Source organism: Solanum pennellii, chromosome 3 (genome assembly GCF_001406875.1).
Source record: "Solanum pennellii chromosome 3, SPENNV200".
NCBI classification, from domain to species: domain Eukaryota; kingdom Viridiplantae; phylum Streptophyta; class Magnoliopsida; order Solanales; family Solanaceae; genus Solanum; species Solanum pennellii.
This window is the reverse complement of record NC_028639.1, coordinates 10,702,205-10,714,398: the sequence shown is the minus strand read 5'-3', so window position 1 is coordinate 10,714,398 and position 12,194 is coordinate 10,702,205.

The window sequence follows — 12,194 nt, the reverse complement described above, 5'->3', positions numbered from 1 at the left end:
TTCCGACCCGAGTGAACTGACGGAGACTGTGACGGTCCGTCACAAAGTTCAGAGACTAAATTTCTGTGGAAGATGTGTGACGGTCCGTCGTGCCCACGACGGCCCGTCCTGCCATTCCGTTACGAAGTTCAGAGAGTCGATTTCAGTACCCAAATTTCAGAATTCTAAGTGTTTTGGAACGAGACCCACACGACGGTCCGTCGTGCCCATGACGGTTCGTCGTGGGATCCGTCGACTCAGCCAGTTTTTCCAGAAATAAAATCTGCTGCTCAAAACGACTAAACAGGTCGTTACATAATAAAAAAGATAGAATACTAATAGACCAAATGATAAGCATTGGCAAACATACTATTCATACAAACCAAAATTTTATTTTTTTTAGCAAAAAGAAGCTAAGTAACTAATACAACTCGAAGAAAAAAAAATCCAGCAAAAATAGTCTCTAATAATGCTTCTTTTTAACCTTCTACAGTACTATATATTCCTTTACAAGTAGATTCGCAACCAAATTTTCGCCATATGTAAAACTCTTTATCATGTTCTACCAATTGAATAAAAAAATTATGAATAAATAAAATATCATATACCAATTAAAAAAAATAACTATATCAAAAAAAAAATTAAACTATATTTAGCATATATGTATATTAATTTTTCAATAGTACTAACAATACTAAATAATAATCATCTCCTGAAATCTAACAAATATTGTAATCAAAATACATTATATCTCGAAAATTGACTATTAGAAAGAACTATTACATATTGCCAAGACATTAATCATTGTTAAAAAGTCATATTTTTATCATACTTGTTTAGTGAATGATAATACATACAGAAATAGAATATTAAGAAAGCATGTCAAAGTAAATGAAAATAAAAAGAAAGACTTGAGAATGAAATATATTTTACCTTCATTTACTTTTTTGTTACATGTCACAAAAAAAATGATGAAGAAGAGCAATGACAATCTTGTATGTGAATACTCATGAAACTAAATTTAAATTTATATATGCAAAATAGGGGAAATGAAAAATAAAGACTTGAGAATGGAATGAAATATAATATTTCTTACCTTGATGTACTTCTTTTTTGTTACTTGTTAGTACATTCACAAACCAATATGATGAAGAAGACAAAGGATAAATTTAAATCTGATTTTTGATGAAACTAAATATGAATTTATAGGAAAAATAAAGAAGTACCACAAGACATTGTAAACTTACAAGTTTGAAGGTATGGACATAAAAATTATGGGAGTTATGAATATTATTAAAATAAAATTAAAGAGGTATAAGTCATGGGTAATAACTCCTAAATAAATTAAATATTAAAGAGAAAACTACTTATTATATTAAATAATATTATCATTTTATGGTTAGAAGTAAGACAACCAAATAAAAAAAGTTGTCTCCAATTTTTAAAAAGACATTTTAACTATGCAGATGTCCTATTACCCCCCTAAACTATTCCGAACATATATTATTACATCATTTTTGGATCAATTCCAGATTTTAAATGGCAAGTGTAATCACACACCAATCATTGTGTGACACGTGTTAATTCAATTTGAAATATTATTTTTTTTCATTTTAAGCTTTTCTTTATTTCTTTCTCTTACTTTTTGACTTATTTTAGTTTTATTATTTTTATTTTAATTTCATTTCAATTTTTAATTCATCTTCCATCCCAACTTTCAAGCTCCCTCCATTTTCTTTCTTTATTCTTCTTCTTCACCTCTTATGTTCACCTAACCCCACACCCATATCAAGTTGAGCCCCTCCATTTTCTTTCTCTTTTCTTCCTCTTATTTGATCAAATTTCTTACTTTCTAAAATTATACTATTTTTTAGACTTTGTTGATTATTGATAACAAAACGAATTATTTTTCTAAGAAAGATCAAAATTTTGTAGGTATCATCATTTAATTTATCTCATTTCCATATAAATTCAAAACTAGAAATGATAATTTTGAAAGCATAATAATTCTTCGTAAATTGAAAAAGTTTAATTAAGAATTTGGAAAAAAAAAACTAAATAATGTCTACTTATCATCTTGAAATCTAATGGGTTTATCAAATTTTTTGAAATGTATTAAAATATTTAGATATAATTTTAAAATTAAAGAGATTTAAACTAATAGTAGAATAAAAGAGAGTTGGAGTCATGGTAAAAATTGACATTGAAAGTGATAAATTAATGAAGATGACAATGAATTATTGAAGAAGAAGGAAGAAAGAAAAAGAAAAAAATAATAAGGAGAAAAGGTTAAAATAATAAAAAAATAAAAATATATATTTTATAGTAAAATTTCTTGTAAAAATAAAATTATATTCGTTTTTTTAGTTTGTTCATGCTCTTTAAGAGAGTGTATACACTCTCCATGCCAGGTGGACAAAAAATGATGTAATAATATCAGTTCAGGATTGTTTGAGGGGGTAATAGGACACTTGCATAGTTTAAGTGTCTTTTTGAAAATTCGGGACTACTTCAGGTATCACTTTATGTCTTTTCTCATATATATATATATATATATATATGATTTCTTTAGTTAATTATTTTCTTTGTTATAATTTAAAATTTTAAATGTTAGGACGTTTAATAATTAAAATAAGAAAAGATTTAACAAGCCGAATTTTAGAAGTTTGTATCTATTACAAGTGAGTAAAAATTTAGTATCTACAACTTTAATAATATCCAAGTCCCAAATTTATTTTTCTTAACCGAAGGACCTATTAGGTCGGATTTATCTGAAGAGAATTACAAATATGTGTTAGTAGGTTAGCCCAATAATGCTCAACCATTAACTCAATCAACTAAGCTAACCAAATAAAATTAATTAACAGAAAGTGAAAAAATGAATGAATTAGGAAAGTGAAGAAACAAGGGGTTCTAGAATAGTCGACTCCAGCGAGCTTGGATGAAGGTCTTGAAGGTGTGCTCTTCGCTATAATCTCACAAAGGAGATGGATTATAAGTGGAGGTATGGGGCTTAGCAAAAATTGGGTCACAATTGAAACACCTGCAAATCGCTGTAACAACTTCATTTTTTGATAAGCGAAGCTACATGTATGCCTTTGTTATCTTCTCTCCTGACCCATAAAAATCTTTGCATTTGTTGTTGTTTCTTTGTTGATTCGTAGAATATAATAGTTGTTCCAACAAAGTACCACAACTCGATGTGACATTAAAATCAAAATCAAACTCTAAGCTAAGCACTGAACCTTTCCCTATTAATTATTCTTGATAAGACGGGCCGGCTTTAAAGAAACCACCAATACCACACATCAAAAACAATCTTTAAGGTCTAGCACAAATACCAAAATCAAATACACTTTCATAGTTGTTTAAAAAAGGTAAGGTCATTCACCAAATTGACCAAACTTCTTTTAACCGAATGACATAGGTTATCACCTATTACATCTAAATCCGGTAGAAAATACCTCACTCAATGTTTATGTCTTAGTCTATAATCTTTGTACACCTTAAACTTTCATCAGGTGACACAATAGATAGACTATATAAAATCATTTTCGACAGTTGAAGAAATTTTTTCTAAATTTCGTAATAGTGCAATCAAAATGATATACGTCACTGACCCTAGCTTATCTGTTTGTGAAGTGGATTGAGCCTAAATTAGGCATACTTCACTTATCCATGTTAATGATTTGTTTTACAACATTAGGAAGCTCCTAAAAGTTATCCACTATATGAGTGTTATAATTCTGACCCCCAAATTCGCCTTAGGAACAAGTTTATTCTACATGTTCCTTTGCAGATTACAGCAGTTATGTTTTGTGAAGCAAATAAAATAATGACACAATATTTTAACGCGGAAAACCCCAACTCTTAAGGGTAAAAATCACGACCTACACCTCTATGGATTTAACTACACTTTATTAAACTTCAAGTCTCAACAAAAGATTACAAAGCTATGTAACCTAAGGAATTATAAACTCTAATTCCTAGCTAAAAAATTATAAACTCTAATTTCTAGCTACCCAAAGACACAAAACCCCCCCGGTTTTATATCTTCTAATGTTCTTCAAGTTCTACAACTTGTCGAACAACTCCTACTCACAAAACTCAGATTGTAAACAAGACTCTTGAATACAATCTTACAATTTTTCCTCACAAATTGCTACACTCCCAATAAATCTCAAAACTCTTTCAAACCTCTTGATCGTGTTTTGATCTTCTCTCTATGTAAGTGCGCAATTTTTTCTGATACAAATAGCTCCCTATTTATAGATCAGAACTTCAACAACTCCTTGTATAATTCAACTTGTATTTGCCTTCTACAAATCCTTGTTGATTTCTACTTGGACTCCTTTTTTACAGAATTTACTTAAATAAATAAGAAAGCACAATTTCCTAAATAAATAAGAAACACAATTTCCTTAAATAGATTTCCTTAAATAGCAATTAGTTTTCCTTCTTTCACTAGGCTTTGAACTACTTTATAAAAGGGAACTTTTTGTACTGGTTGCTTGTCGAAAAAACAATAATTCCACAGCTTTAAAACTTCTAATTCACGTGGTTGACATTCTCCTTATCCAAGTCGGATTCGTTCTGTAAGGAACACGTCTGTACAACCTGTTTCTTTCATCTATTCCTGTATTTGTCAATTATCGAAATCTTTATCATTCTAACAATGAGTATCTGTAAAATTAACAACCAAGTTAGCAAAAATATTTGTCAATGTTGCCTTCCCTCTGAGTGTGGTTCAACCGTAAGAATATCTTTCATCATCCTGTTGATTGCTTCAACCTCCTTAACCACACTCCATGGTACCTCTCAATTTTCATCAATGAAATTTTTTTTATAGATAGAGAATCAGTCTCTACTATTAGGGGCGTTAAATTCCTTTCGACGCAAAATTGAATCCCCTCTCGTATAGCAATTGCTTCAGCAACAATATTGGTTGTAACCCTACGATTCGATCACCTTCATCATTATTTCTCACACTAAAGCAATTGAGCTAGGGCCAGGGTTACACTTGGATGCACCATCAATATTTCATTTGTACAATCCAGAAGAATAATTACCATCTTACAACTTTGTAATCGTGACTTGGATGACATTCTTTCAAAACTTTACCAATATGAGACCAGCTTTTATATAAATTATGAAAAAAAAATATTTGGTAATAATAAACTTTGAATAGTATCACTTGTATCCCTAATGATCTTTTCAAAAGCATATAAATCATCATGAATGATATTTCTGCATTTCCATAAGAACCAAACAACTATATGAGGATAATATCAAATGATAGTTTTATATATCATAAATTCTTTGAATGAAGGGCAAAATGTTCAAGCAATATTATGTTATTTTAACTATTGTCATATATTAAATGCATCTTCTAAAGCATTAAATAATTAATATTTTAGTAAATAATTAATTTATTTTACGCATAAAGTAGATGTTATGATGCAAAAAAAAGGATTGAGCTTCAACAGTTAAAGACCTCTCCTATCTACTGATTTTCCTATACATTACCTATTTCTAGGTAGGGTACAAATTCAATCTAGGTAATTGTGCTCTTGATCTGCTACACATATTGACATTAAATTAAATGTTAGCTCTATTTACATGATAAAAATTTCATATGAAAATGTTAAGAGGCTATTTAAAAAAAATAAAATCAACACCTTTCTTTAATATTTTCAATTCTTTTATTTATTTATTTTTCCATAATTTTAAGTAAGATTTAGATAAGGTGAATTTTGATTTTGAAGTTTTAAATATTATGATATTTATAATCAAATGAGGAAGATTTATAAAATCAAAGATTAATAATCTATAACCGTAACTAATATCAAAGTCCTAAATATTAGGATAAAAAATAAATCAATTGTTTGAGGAAAATAGTAATGACAATTTTGTATATTGAGTTTTTAAACTAAGGATAAAAAGTTCAAGCAACATTTGAAAGGGTATTTGTGCTTTTAAAGTGATATATACATTCATTTTTACCAGTTCAATTTTAAAAGTCCAAAAGATAATTTGTAGTTTAGTTTCTAATTGCCTTTATTATTAATTATTCTCATTTCTTAATACGTTTCTTAAAGTATTAATTTTGTTATATTTAGAAGGTGATATGGTAAAATTATTATTCAATTTATTTAAAAATATATCAAGTCAATAAGTATTAAATAAATAAAAATGAACGAAAAAAGCAATAATTATAATTGTCACTTAAAGACTTTATATACATCTTTTATTACTAATAAATAATTCCTAAACATAAATTTTATTTTGGTATTTATGTAATTGTAGAAAAATCTTATATTCTTTATCTCATTGTTAATGGAGTAAAATTCTTTAATTGGTTGAAAATATTATTTGTCACCTCTAAAAAGGTTGATATTATAGGTTTGATATTAGAAGGTACATAGTTAATTTCAATTGGACCTAAAAAATTTTAATTTCAATTGGACCTAAAAAATTTAAACTGGGACTGTTTAAAAAGTCTAATTCACGCTATTAAAGAATATAGTACAGTATATTGATATTTCTTTCTTAAAGTACATTGGATTGATATTTCTTTCTTAATTAAAGATTTTTGATTTGAGATTTATATGAAAAATCTTTCGTATGGAGTGAGTCCCACCAGTGGAGCCACATGTCTCGCAAATCATGAATAATTGAACACTAATATAGATATCAGACATCGAACAAGAATTTTTTTTTTTTTAAAAAAAGAGAGAGACATTCTAATCCTAAAGAGAGTTAATGTTTGTAATGAAGTGAGTTCAAGTTTTTTAGAGATGCATTTTTTCTCATTAAGATTTAATGTCATTATAATTATAAATATGTGCACAAGGTGGATAAGAAATGTAGAATCTTTAATATGTGAGGTTACACCCATGAAAAGGAAATGTGTTTTCCTATTAATTCAAGTTGGGTAGCTTATTAAAATATTTATATTTAAAATATTTTTAATATACAAAAAAAAATTGCAGAACCTTTAGTTATATACGAAAATTTATATTTTATTTTTCAAAAAAGAGAAAGAAACGCATTATTCGTAAAAATGTAAAAATCATACATTGTTATAAAAGTAGAATACTAAATTAAATGGAAAAGGTAGAAAGAGGAAAAGGAAAACAGAAAGTATTAAGAAGAAGAAAGAAAGAGAGAGAGAAAAAGCAATCAAGGAAGAGAGCTAATTCTAGTTTTCTTTTCACATTTCGTGTGTTTTCATTATTATTTTCAAACCTCTTTATAGGCATTAAAGAGTATTAATATTACTCAAAGAGGATAGCTTTCTACAGTAAAGGTGGATCTATGGACATCCACCTATTTACAACACTCCCCCTTGAATGTTCATGTACAAAGAATGAAAGAAAATATGCATTATTATTGTAATACTCATTATTTATTGCCTCATTATAAGTTACTTGAAGAAAGTTACTTGTAAAATGATTGTAGGAACCTACTTACAAAGCTACTTGTAAGTTACTCATAAGAATCTGTTTGCGGAGCTGTTTGGAAGTTGCTTATAGGAATCTGTTTGTAATTTGCATTTAAGTATCTGCTTGCATATAAACATAATTGTTAAGTTGCCTTCTTGATTTTAAACTTATCCAGAAAATTATACAATCTTAATTAATTAAGGAAAAAATAGTGCAACGCGTATTTACTCCCCTTAATTAAAGCATCAATAAATTGTAAAGACTGTCCTACAATCTTACACTTAGCCTTTCAAATGTTGATATTGATTGTGTCTTTGTGATCAAATCACATTCATGTTGCATCGTTGAGCCTATCATAATATATTATTTTTTGTCTATTGAATATGTTGAGTTCAGCCAAAGATAATTACTTAATTTGTGACCTCGTCAGTGTAGACAAATTGCTCATTCAACTTGTTTTTAGCAATAGTCAAGTGATAGATATTTTCATGATAATATAATTAACTATCTTGTAGAATAATATGATATGACAGTGCTTCACATGAAAACAAATAGTTTTTTGAGATCATACTTCATAGAAATAAAATGATTTCCTGCAGTTTCATAACATTGACATGATTGGTTAGATAAATAAATTTATAAATCAATATTTCATTCTCTTTGATACTCTATCGATAGGAGTAATGTTATATTTGCAAGTAAATTAAAAAAATTATTATATAATGGATAATATCGCAGGATACATAAGTGTACTGATTTCACTATGATATGATACTTTCTAATTATTTTAATGAAATCAAAATTGATCTTATGTTAAACAATGGGACTATTTAATGAAGTCGTTTTAAACCTTTTAAATCCTTTAGGGATTTTCATATATTTTTTTGTCTAGCTAGACATTATAATCGCTCAGTATACGTACTCAAGTTTTTCATATATTGTTAGACCGAAAAAAGTTTCATTGCATCCACCAAAGGAGAACATATCTTCATATAATAATGTCAGGACTTTTACAAAAAATCTTTATATTCCAAAGTACAAGCCATACTTTATATTTTATGATTTTACTTATCGTAGATTAATTTATTTGTACTCTACTGACATTATATCTTAGTATATGAAATTTAAGTTCAGAATATCACTTTTCATAGTGAAACAAAATAAATTTGAATTGCGTATTTTATTGGCTAACTATTAATCTATTCACACCATTTGAAAAATTAAATTAATTAAAGATCCTATTTAGCATTTGTAATTTGAGCGCTATATTATATTAAGGATATCGTTGACGGTAGTTTGATATCGATTATAATATAATATAACTTGTCAAGCTCTCTGTATTTTTAATCATTTTCATGCATATGAACCTTTGCCAAGATTTATTAAGTGTTATGTCATGGTGTTATTTTTAAAGCACCTCCCTCATTATTATTACCATTTTGTCCATATGCTCCTCTTCTTCACCATCTTCTAGCGAGGAAAAAACCTTACATAAAATGCATCAGTGAGTAGCGGTATAAATAGATTGGTTTGATTTGATTTTTCATTAGACAAAGCTAAACAAATTGTGTCGATTTATTAAATCTAAAAACCAAATCAAATTACACAAAGTCGGTTTTTTCGATTTCTACTTTAGTTGGTTCTTTCAATTTTTTGATTTTTCATTTTCTTTTATTTTTTACAACTATACGATATTTGAAAAAGAGATCAAATATATTTTCTCTTACCCGTCTGATAAGTCAAACTTAAAAAATGTTAAATAAATAAATAAAATTTAAAAAAGGTAAAATTCACATTAGTACAATTTTTTTTTTGAAATATCCACGTTCATTATATTAAATTAATATGATTAAAGGCTACAGACAAACTGAAGACAAAATAAAGTATTTACAAAGTAAATTGTTAACATCGAATTTGAAAAACTATAACAATATAATTGTAGCTTCGGATCTTATTACAATAAAATATTTAAAAATTTTACGAGCTCAAATTTGAAATGAAATAAATAAACATTAGAAAATATAAAGTAATTAAAAATATATTAATAAAATTGATTTTAAAATAGATTATATATATATATAATGGGGTACGAAAATTCATTCAATATGTCTCAGATATTTCAAAGATGGAATGTTCTAGAGCAGGCAGCTTTGCTTTACAGTAACTACTGATATTCCTTTTAGGTGTACAAATTTCATTTTAACATAAAGCTTGACCAATCTTTCGTCTTATTAAATTTTGTCTTGAATTGGTCAATTAGTAAATCCATCACATGTCTTGGAGCTGTAACTTCATAACATCCATTATCCCTCTCCATCTGACCATATAATGATGGTTCCTTTTCTTTCTTTCCCTGCCTTCGGTTGTTGAATAATGCCTTCTGGTTGTATATATTGAAAGTATACCTTTGTTGACCATTTATATGGTCTGAAATAGGGAGGACATAAATAAACAATAAGGAGCCTTGTCATGTTTATGTCTCCTTTTTAATTGCAGCAAGAGTCGTCGTTCCGGAATGCAGTAATGTTGTTTATCTAGTTGACAGTATGTCAATTGAATTCTAGAAAATCCTTTTCACATAATGAAGCTATGAGCTATTATGATATGATATTGGTCTGAGTGCCTAGTGCATTATTCTATAAACACAAATTTAAGTAAAGACTTTGAACTTTAAAGGGAGTTATGTTTATCATCTAATGCATATGAAAATGAGATGAAAGCTTTTACAGTAGAAAGTCCGGCTTCCCAATGTAAGTGATCTTGAAAACATTTTATTCTAGAAAGTTCGGGGTAACTAGTATCAATCTCCTTATCCCATAACTATGTTCCCGCATAGGTCTTTAGCTAGTAGATCCACCTAAAATGTAAATATGTTAGTTCTATCTTAGGCAAGTAGGACACCTCTTTTTGGTGTGGAGGTAAGAGACTTCACCTATACATTTCACAAGTAGACTTATAAAGGGGCTATGATGTGGTTTCCTTATGCTATGAAGATATATAAATTATGTTTGCATGATATGGGTTGTTGCTGATAGTGATTTTACTTATTACAAGTTATGAACATGAATGTCTGTTGGGTTATGAGTGTTGTCCATGGATAAGGTCAAGGTATGTTGTGCATGATCATGGTGGCCTAAAAGTGATACTTAGTGTAGGTAGGATTATGGGATCCTATCTATGTATTGCACAAGTATAGATTACGATTGCTTATGTGATAGTTCTATTATGATGATATGATCTTGGTGTGTAATTATATATGTGAACTATATCTTGTGAAGATTGGAGTTTGCAATATGCTGTGTTGTAGACTATGTTTGTGATTATGATGATATCATTTATGCTATGTTGAAATGTCCATGGGTTGTCTTATGAGCTACATTCTCCAACTATTTCAAAGATGATGTTCAAAAGTGGCATATAGCACAGTTTCAAATAAAATGTCCCTTTTATGCATGTTTTAAGGATTATTATGGATAGTTTCCATACTTAGTACAATTTGTACTAACCCCATATTTCTACATTTTCTGGGTGTGGGATGCTCGTTTAACCTCTGTATTCATTTTGTTCCTTATTTACCTGGGTGCACTGCGTTTTCAAAAGCTTTCTGTCGAACCGGCTCCTATTTCAATCCGTGAGTGTAGGGTTTGGAGATATTGGATTCCATCCTCGTGATTAAGACCATAGTGGATCAAGAAGAAGAAGATTGTTGAGCCCTAATAATATTCGAGGGCTTGACCATATGTCCTTTATATCTTTCTTTTATGTTTTAAACTTATGTAAGGGCTATGTCCCTAAGATTGTATTCAAGAGTTTTAATTCAAGTATTATAGATGGCTTGAGACGTAGTGTTATAGACTCTCTCATTTTATAAAAAACTTCGATTGCAAAGAAAACTTTAAAATTTCCGCACTTTTTTCCTTGCTCTTATGTTATGATATGCCATGTGGCTTGTATGAGGCTTTTTGTAGTCTTGTACGTTGACATCTAAGGGTTAGCCTTGGATCGTGACAGAGAGTTTCTAGGGAGTGTGATAAATTGAATGCCAATTTTGCAAATGGCTGATTATTATTAAATAAAAGTAGTTGAATCCTAGTGGGTAGGCTAGGTTTTGCGTGCAACATCCATTTCTCAATCAACTATTACGAATCAAGCGACTTCATTTGAACCTGGACAAGCACAACACAACTTAGTAGACAAATACCTTAATCAATCTACTTTTTCAAGCTAGATTTGTAAGATTGCATTCAAACCCACTTTCTCAAGCTAAATCTGTAACATCAAAATCACCAGAATCATCAAATAAATAATAATTTTAATCCAACACTTCTTTCTCAAGAAAGCTTACAATACTAAACTATATTTGCATTTGCAACTACAATTCCTCAACTAAAACACAAACTATTAATTAGACCCACTTTAAATCAATAATAAAATCTGTAAATTACAACACCATTAGCTAATTAATGTATTCAACATCATAATCACACATCCAAGAATGAGGGTTTTAGCCAAACATAATAAAGAACAAGAAATCGTTACCAATGAAATTTTCCATGATGTTAGGCAACAATTCACAAGTCTCCAAATGCTTAAAATTTATCTAAAAATCAAACAAACCCTAATTCTCTACTCAAAAGTGTAAAAACAATGCTTTAGAATGTTTATGATCAAAAACCCAGATTTGGACAGTGTGGGAACTCATTTTTTTCTTTTCAAAATTGCATTTATATGTTCCCAGAATTTTAGTATCAGTCACCCGGGCAAGTAAGT